The sequence below is a fragment of the Ochotona princeps genome, chromosome 3, assembly GCF_030435755.1.
Source record: "Ochotona princeps isolate mOchPri1 chromosome 3, mOchPri1.hap1, whole genome shotgun sequence".
In the NCBI taxonomy this organism is placed as follows: domain Eukaryota; kingdom Metazoa; phylum Chordata; class Mammalia; order Lagomorpha; family Ochotonidae; genus Ochotona; species Ochotona princeps.
The window spans coordinates 69,504,402-69,518,562 of NC_080834.1; the positions used below are offsets into that span (position 1 = coordinate 69,504,402).

Genomic DNA, 14,161 nt, shown 5'->3' on the forward strand with positions numbered 1-14,161 from the left:
GTTGCAGTGTGTCTCCAACATTTTCTTCCAAAAGTTTGAAGGTTTCTGGATGCAGGTTTAGATCTTTTATCCATTTAGATTTGATCTTAGTATATGGTGAGAGATGTGGGTCTATCTTTTTGTTTCTGCAGGCTATCAACCAGTTGTCCCAACAGCATTTATTGAAGAGACCTTCCCATTTGCCTAGATTATCGTTTGTCTTTTTGTCAAAGATTATTTGACTGTATCTGTGTGGGTTCCCTTCTGGTGTTTCTATTCTGCTCCATTGATCTTCCTCTCTATCTTTGTGCCAGTACCAGGCTGTTTTGATAACCACTGCCCTGTAGTATGTCCAGAGGTCTGGAACTGTGATTCTCCCTGCTAACTTCCTGTTCTTCAGGATGGTTCTAGCTATTTGTGGTTTTTTGTGTTTCCAGATGAACCTTTGGATCATTGTTTCCAGTTTCATGAAGAATGTTTTGGGCAATTTGATTGGAATTGTGTTGAATGTATATATTGCTTTTGGCAATATAGACATTTAAATGATATTGATTTTACCTATCCAGGAGCATGGGATGTTACTCCATCTTTCTAGATCTTGTTCAATTTCTTTTTTAAGTAGTTTGTAGTTTTCCTCAAATAGGTCTCCTACATTTTTGGTTAGGTTTATTCCCAGATACTTCATGCTTTTCCCTATTATTTTGAATGGTATCTTGCTGGTTAGATCTTTTTCCAACTTGGGGCTATTAGCATACACTATGCCCTAACCAAGGTAGGCATAGATGGAAAAATTCACAATATAATCAAAGCAATATATGAAAAACCCAACGTCAGCATTATACTGAATGGAGAAAAACTAGAACCCTTCCCACTGAAATCTGGAACAAGACAGGGATGTCCGCTTTCTCCACTGCTATTCAACATAGTTCTAGAGGTACTCGCTGAGGCCACAAGACAAGAAAAAGAAATCAAAGGAATCCAAATGGGAAATGAAGAAGTCAAGCTCTCACTATATGCAGATGACATGATTCTTTATATGGAAAACCCAAAAGGCTCAACACAGAGACTACTAGAACTTATATGAGAGTTTGGTGGAGTGGCAGCGCTTAGTTAAGTTTTTATTTGTTAGGAGCCACAGACTTATGGGCCTTAGACTTGGCATGCCTGTCAGCCTGTTGCATTGCACAGCCTCCCTTGGGCAAGCAGAGCCACAGCAAGCAGGATATTAGGCCAGAACATCCTGTGTAGATCAAGCAGAACAGAACCTCCACTCTTGTTCCTGTTCAAATAATTAGTTCCTTCCCTGTTTCAATATAGATGATTAGTTCCTTCCCTGCTTCAATGAAGATAATTACTTTCAGGAAACCCCTCCGCTTCCCCTCCTGCCCTAAAGAAGAAGGTATATATATGAGGAGTGAAATAAAGAGCAAGAGGCACTCTTTCAACCAAGTACATGTGTCCGTGTGTTTCTTGGGCCAGCCACCCAGGGTCTAGCAGCCCGGCATTCCCAGTCTACCCTCAGGGTTTGAGCATCGTGTCCTGCAGGTCGGGATATTTATTTAAGATTTATTTATTTTTCTTGTGAAGTCAGATATACAGAGAGGAAGAGAGACAGAGAGGAAGATCTTCCATCCATTGATTCAGTTCCTCAGAAGCATCAATGGCCAGAGCTGCACCAATCTGAAGCCAGGAGCTCAGATCCTGTTTTGGTCTCCAATGCGGGTGCAGGGTCCCAAGGCTTTGGGCTGTCTTCGACTGCTTTCTCAGACCACAGGCAGGGAACTTGGTGGGAAGTGGGGAGGCCGGAATTAAAACCAGTGGCAATATGGGATCCTGAGGAATGCAATGTGAGGGCTTTTGCCACTAGACTACCTCTGTGGGCCCGCTAAGCTGTTTTATCAAGGATGCTGTTGAGTTAGTTTCTTGAGATTCCTTCACCCTCAGTATATTTTTGCACTGGCCCACCTTCTGCAGTAGTCCTGTTGAGCTCTTGAACAATGCTGCCACCCTTGATGGCCCCTTTCAAGAATTCACTTACCAAGTTCTTGCTCTGACATGTCATGTTTGGATCTGAATCTGATCTTTGCCAGTTACCTCAAAACCTATATTGCAGTCCCCTTCTTTTTTTAAATTAAATGTCTTTTTTAATTGAAAAGCTAACAAACTACTTACACCCCTTTCACTCCCCCCCCCAAAAAAAACCCATAAACCAGGTAGTGACTGAGACAACATGTTCAAAGCTGAGCGGATTAAAGTAAGAGCAGGTCCTCAGATGCAACTGAGGGATTCCAACTCCATACAGACGAGTCAGCCTCAGGGGCGCCGACAGACCACACAGCTGGGAGACATCCTGATAGCCCCACTCAGAACATTGACTGCAAACAGCCTCTTTTCAGTATCCAACTCACGAATAAAGATATTTTCTTCATTCTTTTTCAGAAAACTTCTTGAAAGTTGTTTTATTTACAATGCTAACTTTTAAAAGTTCACTCAAGCTAACTGACAATAAACTAGGCAGAAATGGCTTTAGAAGAGGGAAAGCCCAAAATGTCACTTTCTATCAAGAACCCACAGTTGTTTTATTCAGAGCAAAGAAAACAGGAACTTTCGATCATACTAGAGGAAACTCAGGTTTGGAATCTGTACTCAAAGTACACATGCAGTGAGGACAATATTCTGCTAGAACAAATGATTTGCTGCTGCATTTGTCTACTGTTTGCCTAATATTAACAATTATAAACAGAGTAGTGCAACTAGTATTTGGAACAATCCTTACAATGTTACAGTGTCAGGCACAACATTTCACTTCTCTTCACACCACTGGTTCTCTTTGCATACCTGGGCTTCTTCTTCTTCAGTGAAGTCGTTCTTTATATTGAAGGTCTTGCGGATCTCCTCAGGGGTCTTTCCCTTGATCAAGTTGGCAACAGTCTTGCATGTAACATCAAGCAAACGTTTGATGTCTAAGTAGTTTGCAGCCAAAATAAGCTCAAAAAGTATTCCTTGGTCAACTTTCAGAAATTCTTGGTTTCAAACAGGGATATCATCTGTTCACTTTTCTTTGTTCTCATCATCTTCAGGAAGAGGGGGTCATCCTTGTGGTGGGTGCACCACTGAATGACCTTTTTTAATATTACTGCATTAACATTTGGTAGAGGAACTGGGTCATCTCCTTCATCATCCATTCCCAAATCTTCCAACATGGTCTTGATAGTTACAGACTGCTTGGCAATTTCCACATCAACTTCAAAAATCTCTCCATCAGAACTCTGCAACTTAATTGAAGGCATGGTGTTTCCAGCTTGTGGACAAGTGGTGGCAGCACACGGAAAGGAAGGCGGAGGACAAGACCGCTCCGCAGTCCCCTTCTTGAATAAAAGGTTCTCCTGCATTTTTATCAGGAGTCTCTGTCAATTTCTCTTTAACAAAACTAAATGGAACTGAATCTAAGAGGTTTATAACATGCCTGCGGGGAAAATGAACACTTGGTTTTGGCTTCATAGAACAGTGGAATTGTTTTGTGTGTCAGGCCAATACTACAGACTGGGAATCTAGAGGATATGTTTTTAAGTTCATAACCTGTGCCTTCTCATAAAATATGACAATGTTGAATTTTACTTGAACATTGTTATTTCTGAAATACAAAGAATTTTAAAGGAATATTTTTTTTCAGAGAAAAAAGATTTTTTCTCTTACATTAACTAAGGTTCAGGATAGAAACCCTGTAAGAAAAGACAAATTAATAAGAAAACATATCAATTTATTTAACATATGTTTCCTGTGATATGGGAGTCTTCATAAATGGAGGCATGTTCCTTGCTCTGCAAAAGAAAAAAAAAGAGGGAAGTAATATGTAATTTGATGTTTGATAAAGTGTGAATAGTCATGTGAAAGCAGGATTTAACAGAAGGGGTGCTATCCAGTGATAGTAAAAGACCTATCTGTGTTTTAGTCTTCACAGGACATTCTTTTCCTCCACGTAGAGGGAGGGTGCCACTGTAATAAAGGTTTTATGATCTACTTTAGAAGAAATTCCCAGTGTTCTTTCATGACTTGCTTCTAGGTCAGCAAGACCTTTCTTTGCTCAAATGTCAAAGTGCTTTAGTTAGGAGTAGATTGACTCTTCTGCTCTTTCACCTTAATGTTCTCTCCCTTCCACCAAAAAACAAAAAACAAAATGACAACAACAACAACAAAAACAGCAACCAAAAAGCGGTGTACTGAAAAGAAGCATCCCATATGACCTAGACAACACACTGCCCCTCCAAATGTCATTTGTTATCTCAGAAATAACAAATCTCTAATCACTGGAAATGGATTGCTGCCAATCAAACTGTGCTCAAGTTTCTCTCCATCCACACGGATCCTGAACTTTGTCCTAATCTTAACCTAAGCCAGAATTCAGCCTCTTCTGGAAAACAGGAAAGTTGGCTTCTCTTAGTGTAATTACATTAATTTATCCTTTTCGCATTCTAATGTCGGTCTAGGGCTAGCCACAAACTTGTAATTGTGGGGAAAAAAGCATTTTTCTTTTCTTTTTACTTAATGAAGGCTAATATGCTTTTCTCTAGAAATAATTTTTATTTCATTTTAAATTTAAATTTTTCTCATATTTTACTAGGTTAACTGTGTTTCACATAAAATTTAAATCTTGTTTTCTGTCTCAACTCACTTGGTGTTGATGCTGAGAGAAGAGAGCCTGTGCAGTTCTCTTTATTGTTCTTCCTGTTCTAGGAACTCTAGTTAAAGCAAACCAACAGAGGAAGAGTACCTCATTAAACAACAACAATCTTCAAAGGTTTGAAAAAGAAGACAAGAAACTCCCAGCAGTACATAGATTAGCTGATAAATTTCTAAACCTTTTGAATATTTAGAACTTAAGTGGAATTGGGATGTGTTTCCCACATGGCATTTCTGGACATGGGATAACATGTACTTCTTAAAAAAGAGAATGAAGACAGCCCTACTTACTCAGGTCATTTCAAGACAGAAGCTACAGCAAAGTGCTTCATAAGGTGGTTGCCAGTTTCCCATAAATTTTACAGTAGGGGGATTTCATTTGCAACTGTTTTCATTAAACAGCAAGAGCCTTTGAGTGATTGTCTGTAGTAATTCTAAGATAAGATGATTTAAGAGAAAAATGATGCATAAATGTAGATTGAGTTGGCTCCTTAACTCAGTCACCGCTTGGACCCAGTACCCTTTGTATTGTTTAGTACAATTGCTGTCTGGAAAACCCATCATTCCCACCAAACTGCAGTGCTCGGTTTTTGAGTCAGCATGTTAAATCCTATTGCTTGACAGTCTCTTCTATTTGCATCCCTACTGAGTCCACAGAGAAACAAAGGTTGAATATCCAGCTATGCTTAGGGTAAAATGTTGATTACCTCACAGTCAGAAGCATAATAAACTATCATCAGATGTATCAGAAAGCAAAAAGATTGGCTTTGAAACAATGGGGGAAAATTACAATTTGGTGATACCTCTCTCCTTTCAAAGCTAGCCTTTTATATATATATATCTATATATCTATATATCTATATATCTATATATCTATCTATATATATATATATATCTTTGTCTGGTGGCTTTGGTTTCTTACATGCGTTCCACAATTTGGTAGAATGATAACGTAAGAACAGATGTATTTATTATGTGTCTCTTTGTGAATGTCAGTCATTTTTCATTGGGAAAGAAATGATGCTCTGTGTAATTGAGAACTTCACTGATCTTATCCTGTTTGCTCTAATATTTTTGTATATGCATTTCATTTTATTTTTCTATTTATAAAGTCATTATAAATCAAACCAATTGCACATAACAGAAAATGGATGACATTTTCTATCTCAAAGGCTCATTCATAATGTCTCAATTACATGTAGTTTAAATACATAGCATCTAATCTTCAGTCTTTGAAATAGTGCCAAATTCTATTGCTTTCCTGCATATTGGTGCAGTTATATTTTAGTATGATATGAGAAAGCCTACTGAGTACTTTAACTTGAGCACATACCTCCTTTAACAGAACTTTACTGTTAATCTTGCAATTTTCTGTTCAATAACTTGCTCTCATATAAATTCAGTTTTATTGATTTCCACATAAAATTACTTACTGACCTCCATGAGTGACCTATTTGCCTTTTTTTCCATTCATCAAGAAGTTGATACTTCTTCCAACATTGTTTCAAATTTCTAAAATGGGGAATTCTGATATGATGTGTTGCAAAATGTATATGGGAGCGTAATTGTTCATTCTCTTATTACAAGTCAAAATTGTACCAAGAAGTTTCAATAATTTAAGTCACAGTTTCAGGGGATGTTATAGAACCTCCCAAAAAGAACAAGTTGGCTTGCCCAGGTCATACCAAATGAATAACTGACACTGGATAGTAGGAAAATTCGATGTTTATTTTACAATGTGCACAATAACTAGGACAGGCCATATCCCTCAATTCCCAGAGTCTGGAAGGGTTTTAAGCTGGTGAATCTTACAAAACTGGGGTTGAACAGTGCATGATCACATCACGTGTGGCCTCTGGATGATTCACAGTGCTCATAACTGTCCTTCAACTGGTCAGAGATAGATTGCCTAGTATGTCTTTCTGAGAATATGCTGATAACAGTAAGCTTGGGTTTGTCTGGAGTCTATATGTAGGTTTGTATTACTTTGATCATGTCCTAGGGTTCCTGTACAGGTTCCTATACAGTAGACTTACATAAGGATATTAGCTGTAGAAGTGATAACGAATTCTGAGCCTGTGAGCTACATTTTCATATTTTGTAAATAGTTCACCTGAAATTGTCCAAGTAGAAACAGGAACTTTGTGGTAACGACAAGCAACGAGGGTCATACAAACCTTCATGCAAGGTGTTAGGGATGTGAGTGGCTAGCAATCTCAAGGAGGAATTTAAAGTTTTCTACAAATAGGGTCAATAGTAATGTACCTTTATTTTAATACTTGTTTTTACTGAACATTCCTTGTTTTCTCTCCTGCTAAAATAACTGAATGCCTAGGGTGCTTTTAGTATAACACATAATACATGTCTGAGTTTCTAAAAGTAGAAAGATTCAGTTTAATTGAAATTTACAGATCTTAACATTCCTTGGAAAATTGTAAAGATCTAAGTGCTGAAGTCTACCATTCCACAGACACACTAAACAGCTGAAATAAATGGAAACATTCTTTTCTTAATGCGTTGTGTCTAAAGCTGTATTTTCAAAATAGATGCAAACTTCAATATGCACCATGTTGGATTTCTTCTAGTCTGCCTGGGTTTCTATAACACAACACCTTAGAATAGAAATTTTATGAATGGAAATTTGTTGAACACAGTTTTGGAAGCTGGAAGTCCAAGATTCAAGCAAGTTCACAGTTTGACATCTGGTGAAGGTCTGTTAACTTACTACTGTGTTCTTGGCTAGCAGAAGAAAGGCAGCTGTTCTCACCACCTTTTATCAGGGTACGCATTCTCTCCTGAAAGGTCTTATTTTTTCTGATATTATTATATTGGAGTTTAGATTTACACATGTGCATTTTAAGGGGCAATCAATTTTCACACAATAGTAAAGCCATAGCAAAGGTGGTATCAATTCTTTACAACAGAAAGAACAGCAACAAAAAATGTAGGTGCCTAAAGAGGACCTAGGTATTTTCTCATTAGCTTTTTTTTTTTTTTTAAGATTTATTTACTTTATTACAAAGTCAGATATACAGAGAGGAGGAGAGACAGAGAGGAAGATCTTCCGTCTGATGATTCACTCCCCAAGTGAGCCGCAACGGCCGGTGCATGCCGATCCAAAGCCGGGAACCTGGAAACTCATCCGGGTCTCCCACACGGGTGCAGGGTCCCAATGCATTGGGCCATCCTCGACTGCTTTCCCAGGCCACAAGCAGGGAGCTGGATGGGAAGTGGAGCTGCCGGGATTAGAACCGGCGCCCATATGGGATCCCGGGGCTTTCAAGGTGAGGACTTTAGCCGCTAGGCCATGCCGCCGGGCCCCTCATTATTAGCTTTTAACATCTCATTAATTGAATCATAAAAACAAACATACACTGATAGTATATACTTCTTGGATGATCTGTTCCATTTTCTGGATAAACTTTCAAATTTTGGCCCTTAAGTTGGATTTCTGCTATCCTTTTCCTTTTTAACAGCCTCAAGTCTTACACAAAGCTCATGTATTTGCTAGATGTTTTTGTTTCATTGTCTCTCCTGCAATATAAATCTCTTACATGATATTCCTCTGCTACAATACTTTCTATGACAAGATAGCAATTCTCTCATCATTTAGGTTAGCAATGATTTTGAAAGATTTTATAATAATCTCTTAGAACATTCTTTGTGGAAAAGAGCAATTGTGAAGTCACAACTTTATGTTTCTTTGCTAATTTGGCATAGGTTTAAACCAAGTTTCAATGAAATCAAATATAGAAGTATAGGCTTATAAGAACTAACACATTTTTATTATTATTGTGTGATAATAAGCTTCATTTGTGGTCTTCTAAGATGGTCAAGCTTTGTTGTTATTTAGACTTTCTCCATCCCCAGGGATGACAAAGTTTTAAGCAGTGCCATAGATTCTGGATGCCTTCTCTTAATTGCAGTATGATCACCAGCATGCACTTCGTCCTTATTTATCTGCACAACCCTCTCAGATCCAGCCCCTCTCTGAATATAGATATATTTCCTGAGGATAGGTACACCAACATCCATGTTCATTCCTTTTGAAAATAGCACATGTGTTTTTCTCTTGCTGTCTTTCTAGAAAATTGCTAAGGTAAGAGGCCAGCTGCCTAATAATCCAGGATCCAGGCACCTCTTTTGCTCTTTATAAGGACTCCAGGTGCCTCTGGAAATGAAGGAAAAACATAGAAAAAGAAATGAAAAAGAAAATATAACATAACTCTTCAGGAGCTCTGAAGGACAGGATGTGTTTGGGGGTAATAAACAACGTAACCTTCAGCTATCATTGAGTCCGCACAATGGACCATTCAGTACAAAGTAGGCTGCCTCAGTGTCAGTTCCTTGACAGGTTCATACAGCCTGTCTCATTATCATGCATGTTTAAGTCCCTGATGGATATTATCTGGTCCCCTAATTGGTTGTTATTCTTTCTTCGCCCTCTCTCATTTGGCCAATCTATAGTCACTTCTCAGAATAGGACTAGAGAGTATTACCTTATGTGTAAAGAACCAGGAAGTTTGTGTGACAATTCCTCCTTTGGAGTCCCTCTCTTGACTCCTAAGGCATATTTCTTGCTTCTAATAGACATGCCTTTGCTTACTGACCTTGAACGTAAGAAATTCCTCTTCAGCATAAGCCAAGAACTGACATTTCCCTCATTGTCCTGAAGCAGTGTCTTACATGCTCAATTGCTACATTGCATCTAAAATATTGGACATCTTAAATATGAAAGTCCTGTTGTCTACTGCTTTTTAATTTTTCCAGAATTCCCTTTGCTGCTACAGAGAAAAACGGAGTGGGAAAAAAAATTTGTGCATCAGTAACACATCCAAATCTACATAACATGATCCACAATTTTGTGTTTATGTTTATGTAGTGAAAACTGTACTAGTGACTGAGCTTTCCCTGCAGCACTGGAAACTTTCTCCAAGGAAACTCGAGTACTTCTCAAAATTAATTCTTATGATTCTATTGCTTCCAGAAATTTCCCTTAGCTGAAAATCTGCATATTGTTGGTTATTCATGCTTCTAAGAGATACAATGCAGCCATCTTTGAGTTCAGAGCAGTTTTGAAGGGCTACATTAACTTCGTAATTCCTGGGAACCTAGTGAGTATTGCATAAACAAAAAAGAGCCCAATAACTTTTTCTGTACTATTTTGCTTCCCTCCATTCACTATTGATATTAATAATTACAATATTTTTCATTTAATATCCTGAAGAATTTGTTGGGTTTTTTTTTGCAATGGATTAAACTGCTGCTTGTGACAATAGCATTCTTCTAGAAGTGCCAGTTTGAACCAGGTCAACTGTTTTTAACTCACTTTGGTGTTCATACACCAAGGAAGGCATTGGAAGATGGTCTTGTGAGCCAGACATCTGCCTGCAGTATCCCATGTGTAAGTTACTTGCTGCCTTGGCTGCTCCACTTCCAGTCTAGCTCCTTGTTGTGTCCTGGGAAGGCAGCAGAGAATGGATCAATTTTTTGTTCCCTTGCACCCATCTGGGCACATTGTGGAAGTTGCTGGCTCCTGGATTTAAATCGACTTGCTCCAGCTGTTACAGTCATTTGAGGAATAAACTAGTGAATTGATATCTCTCTGCATGTCATTCACTCTATAACTCTGACTTCCCATTAAAAATATTTTTTTCAAAAAAATTTATTTATTTTTGTTGAAATTTACTCCCCAGATGGCTGCAACAGCCAGGACTGAGGCAATCTATAGCCATGAACCAGAATTTCTTCTTGCTCTCCCACGTGGGTGCAGGGTCCCAAGGCTTTGGGCAATTCTCCATTGTTTTTCCAGGTCACCATATATGAGCTAGATGAGAAGTGTAGCATCAGGACACAAAAGAACACCAAAATGGGATCCTGGTGCTTGTAAGAGGAGGGTAAGCCAATGGAGCCATTACACCAGGTCCCCAAAATAAATCTTTCAAAAGCATTAAAAGATGAAAAAAGAAGTGTGGCCTAAGTAAATGTGCCTTTTTCATTCACTTCAGAGACCAGGACAAATATTTTGACATGTACATATTTCATTCTTGACTATCATGGCCACTTGGGTAGTGGGCCATCAGAGGAATGATTTCTCTCACCCTGCTCCCTGACCCCAATTCCAGTCACTCTGTCATTCAAACAAACAAATCTGAGAACAGAAGCTTTCTAAATAGTAATCTCTCAGCTTTCTGTTGGGATCCTGGTCTGCACAAATTTGACTCCTAGCTGAGTTGGACTGCCTATTCCCTTCCATTTAAAGGTAAAAAATGCTGAGGAAATATCACTTTATGTAATTATCTCAGGTTATCAAAAAAATCGATTACTCTCTTGCTGATAGGCAAATCAAAGGAAACCCTTAGTAGCAGAAATCAACTTTCAAAAGGAATCTGGCATTTGGGCATAGAGAGAAAGTATCGGGTTATAGGGAAAGAGAGAAGAAAGGAAGAAAAGAACATGCTATGTTTGCCCTTGGGATGGTACTACACAGAAGGCGTAATTACACATATGGAAGAGCAAACCACTGGCGGGATACTTTTTTATTAAGAAGATGGCAAATTTTGGGCATCAGTTTCATTGAAGAGATCAAATGGCAGGGCAGACTGCCTCTCATGTGTAACACTGACTTACTGGCAGAAGTCAGTAGTGCAATATATCTGTCCTGACAAGGATTGATTTAGAATTTTATCTAATTCATTCTATCAATCAGAAATCCTTTCTGTTATTATAGCATGTCATTTTGACCCACTCTAAATCACCCTCTCTTCCATGACCTTCCATAAATGTCTTTTGTGTCATCCCATGGAAACTGTCCTCAAGTAGTGTTTCCTGGTCTGGTATCACCTATGAGACACTTCACCAGAGGTCCATTTTCTGTCTGGGAACATGGTGCAGATGAGAAGGGGCTGGCTCTTCAAAGTCATGACATGAGTACACACAGGGAGGTAACAAATGTTGACAGAATGTCTGTCTGTTGGAAATGAATTTGTGAAAATAGCATTTGAAAGACAACATAAACCACATCAGAAAATTTAGAAAAAGTGGTGCAAAATCACATTCTTTTTTTTTTAAAGATTTATTTTTATTACAAAGTCAGATATACAGAGAGAGGAAGAGAGACAGAGAGAAAGATCCTCCGTCCGATGAGTCACTCCCCAAGTGAGCCACAACGGGCCGATACACGCCGATCGGATGCCAGGAACCAGGAACCTCTTCCAGGTCTCCCACACGGGTGCAGTGTCCCAAAGCATTGGGCTGAGCTCAACTGCCTTCCCAGGCCACAAGCAGGGAGCTGGATGGGAAGTGGAGCTGCCGGGACTAGAACCGGCACCCATATGGGATCCGGGCGCATTCAAGGCGAGGACTTCAGCCGCTAGGCCACGCCGCCGGGCCCTCAAAATCACATTCTTAAGGCTCACGATTGTTACTGAAATATGACAATATTATATTTAATGTCTGTTTGGAAGTCTCAAGGTCAATATCAGAGTCCTTTTAAAAGTAGCAATGCGTGATTATAAACGTATTTTTTCTTGATTATACTGAATGGTTATTCAAAGAGACTTCCTTAATTTTGGCCAGGAAGTTGGGTATCACTTATTTTGGGGAGAGAGGTAATGGACAGCATTTATATAACAGACCTGAGGTAGACTAAGAATTGAAAGCTTTTCTTTGAATGTGTTTTACATAAAATCTGCCACCCAATTCTTAAAGCAACCCTGTCTTACAGTTGCCTTCTTTTGTCAAAGAATTGTTGTTGATGGTTTCCTTACTGTCAAGCTAGTTGCTTAGAACAAACACATGGTTTCAAGCTCAGGAAATTGCTGTAAATGTGTCTGAAATTCAATTCTGCCAGCTCCACTTAACTCCATTTCTATTCAAGCCCAGAAGGCCTCCACCAACAAGTTCCCATTCATCTTTCAGTTTAGATCTGTGGGTCAGTTTCCTCAATAGATATTGTAATGCTTTTTTCCAGTTATTTAAACTTGGAAAAATGTATTATTTCCTCTTTCTGGGGCTAAGTTTCCTTTTGAAATCTTTAAAATTGATTCTATTTTTCTGAGCGTTGTCATCCTCCTCAGTTTGTAGAACTATACCTCTAATCTGTTTCATCGGCTTAAGGCAACAATTTCGTACAGAAGATAAAATTATTGCCAAAAGATATAATTTTTTTCATTGTGAAAAATGAGCTGAATTAGCCAAATGGGTTGGAATACCTTTCAATGTAAGTGGACAGTCTATTGACCTCACATTATTTTTCGCTGGAATTATCTTATAGGAGACAAAAGTAAAATAGAGAACTAGAAAGTAGAAGGAGATTAACAATACTTAGGTAGAACGCAGAACAATGATTCTGCTCTAAAAGTTTTACTAAATGACAGAATCCAAAAGGGAACTTCCATTACTTAAATTTTAAATTCTTTTTTGGTAGGATGAGAGGAGAAACATGCAGACATGAAGACTTTTTCACATCACTTAAATCAAAAGTAAATCCACATGTGCATTTGACTTATGAGCTCTTAGAACTAAAGTAACCATAAAATTCATCATTGTGTCTGATTCAATTCCTGCTATTCTTTAATAGTTGTAAGATACTTAATTCAACATACAAGTTAGCACATGGGATGGAAATCACAAATTGCAGTTATTGTTTTTGATTTCTTAGACTTTATGTCCTTGCTTTTTTGTTCTTCAAAAACTAATTTGAAAACCAATCATTAGTGACTAACTGAAGTGAGCGGAGTCTTGAAATAAAGCAGGTTTAAAAAGTAAGGGGAGGAGGAACTATGGAAAATTAGATCAAAAAGGAGAAATGCAGGAAAAAGAGACAGAAAAATGAACTAAACTGGGAAAACAATGTTTTCAAGAAGTCATAGGGCCCAGTGCAATAGTTCAGTGGCTAAATCCTCACTTTGGACTTGCCAGAATTCCATATGGGTACCAGTTTGTGTCCCGGCTGCTCCACTTCCCTTCCAGATTCCTGCTTATGGCCTGGGAAGGCAGTATAGGACTGCCCAAAGCCTTGGGATCCTGCACCCACTTGGGAGACCCATTGATCTGACTAGCTTTTCCAATAACAATAAATAAATAAAAAGAAATACCAAATAATATTATTTTAATCATGAGTATAACAGCATTTTAATACAAAACATTCTGTACATCAAAAAATCTCAAGGAAACAAATATTTCACAATACCAGGCTTTAATTAATGCCTTATTAATTACTTAATTATTTAATTACTTAATTGTGCCATGTGGTACTTGTGTGTGGCAGACGTGTAACATGTTGAGAAGATGTAGTTGGAGAAATTTGTAGAAGCACAATGCACTATTCACTTTGCAGAATGCCTTTGATAAACTAACCAGTTGTTGGATCAATTGATACAGCTGGATGACAAACTCAATTGTAATAGAGGTGAATGACAGAATGGCTCAGAATTGGTGGAGGAATGAAAGAGTTTAAAAGTGACTATGGGCACCAGCTCATCTTTTTATTTTCTTTTAG

The 14,161-nt window shown here is 38.3% G+C and overlaps 1 pseudogene; it reads right to left on the bottom strand.

The window, feature by feature from the left end:
- Positions 1-2,423: 2,423 nt before the first annotated feature.
- Positions 2,424-3,284, bottom strand: LOC101528084 (S-phase kinase-associated protein 1-like; annotated as a pseudogene).
- Between the last annotated feature and the right edge of the window lie 10,877 nt (positions 3,285-14,161).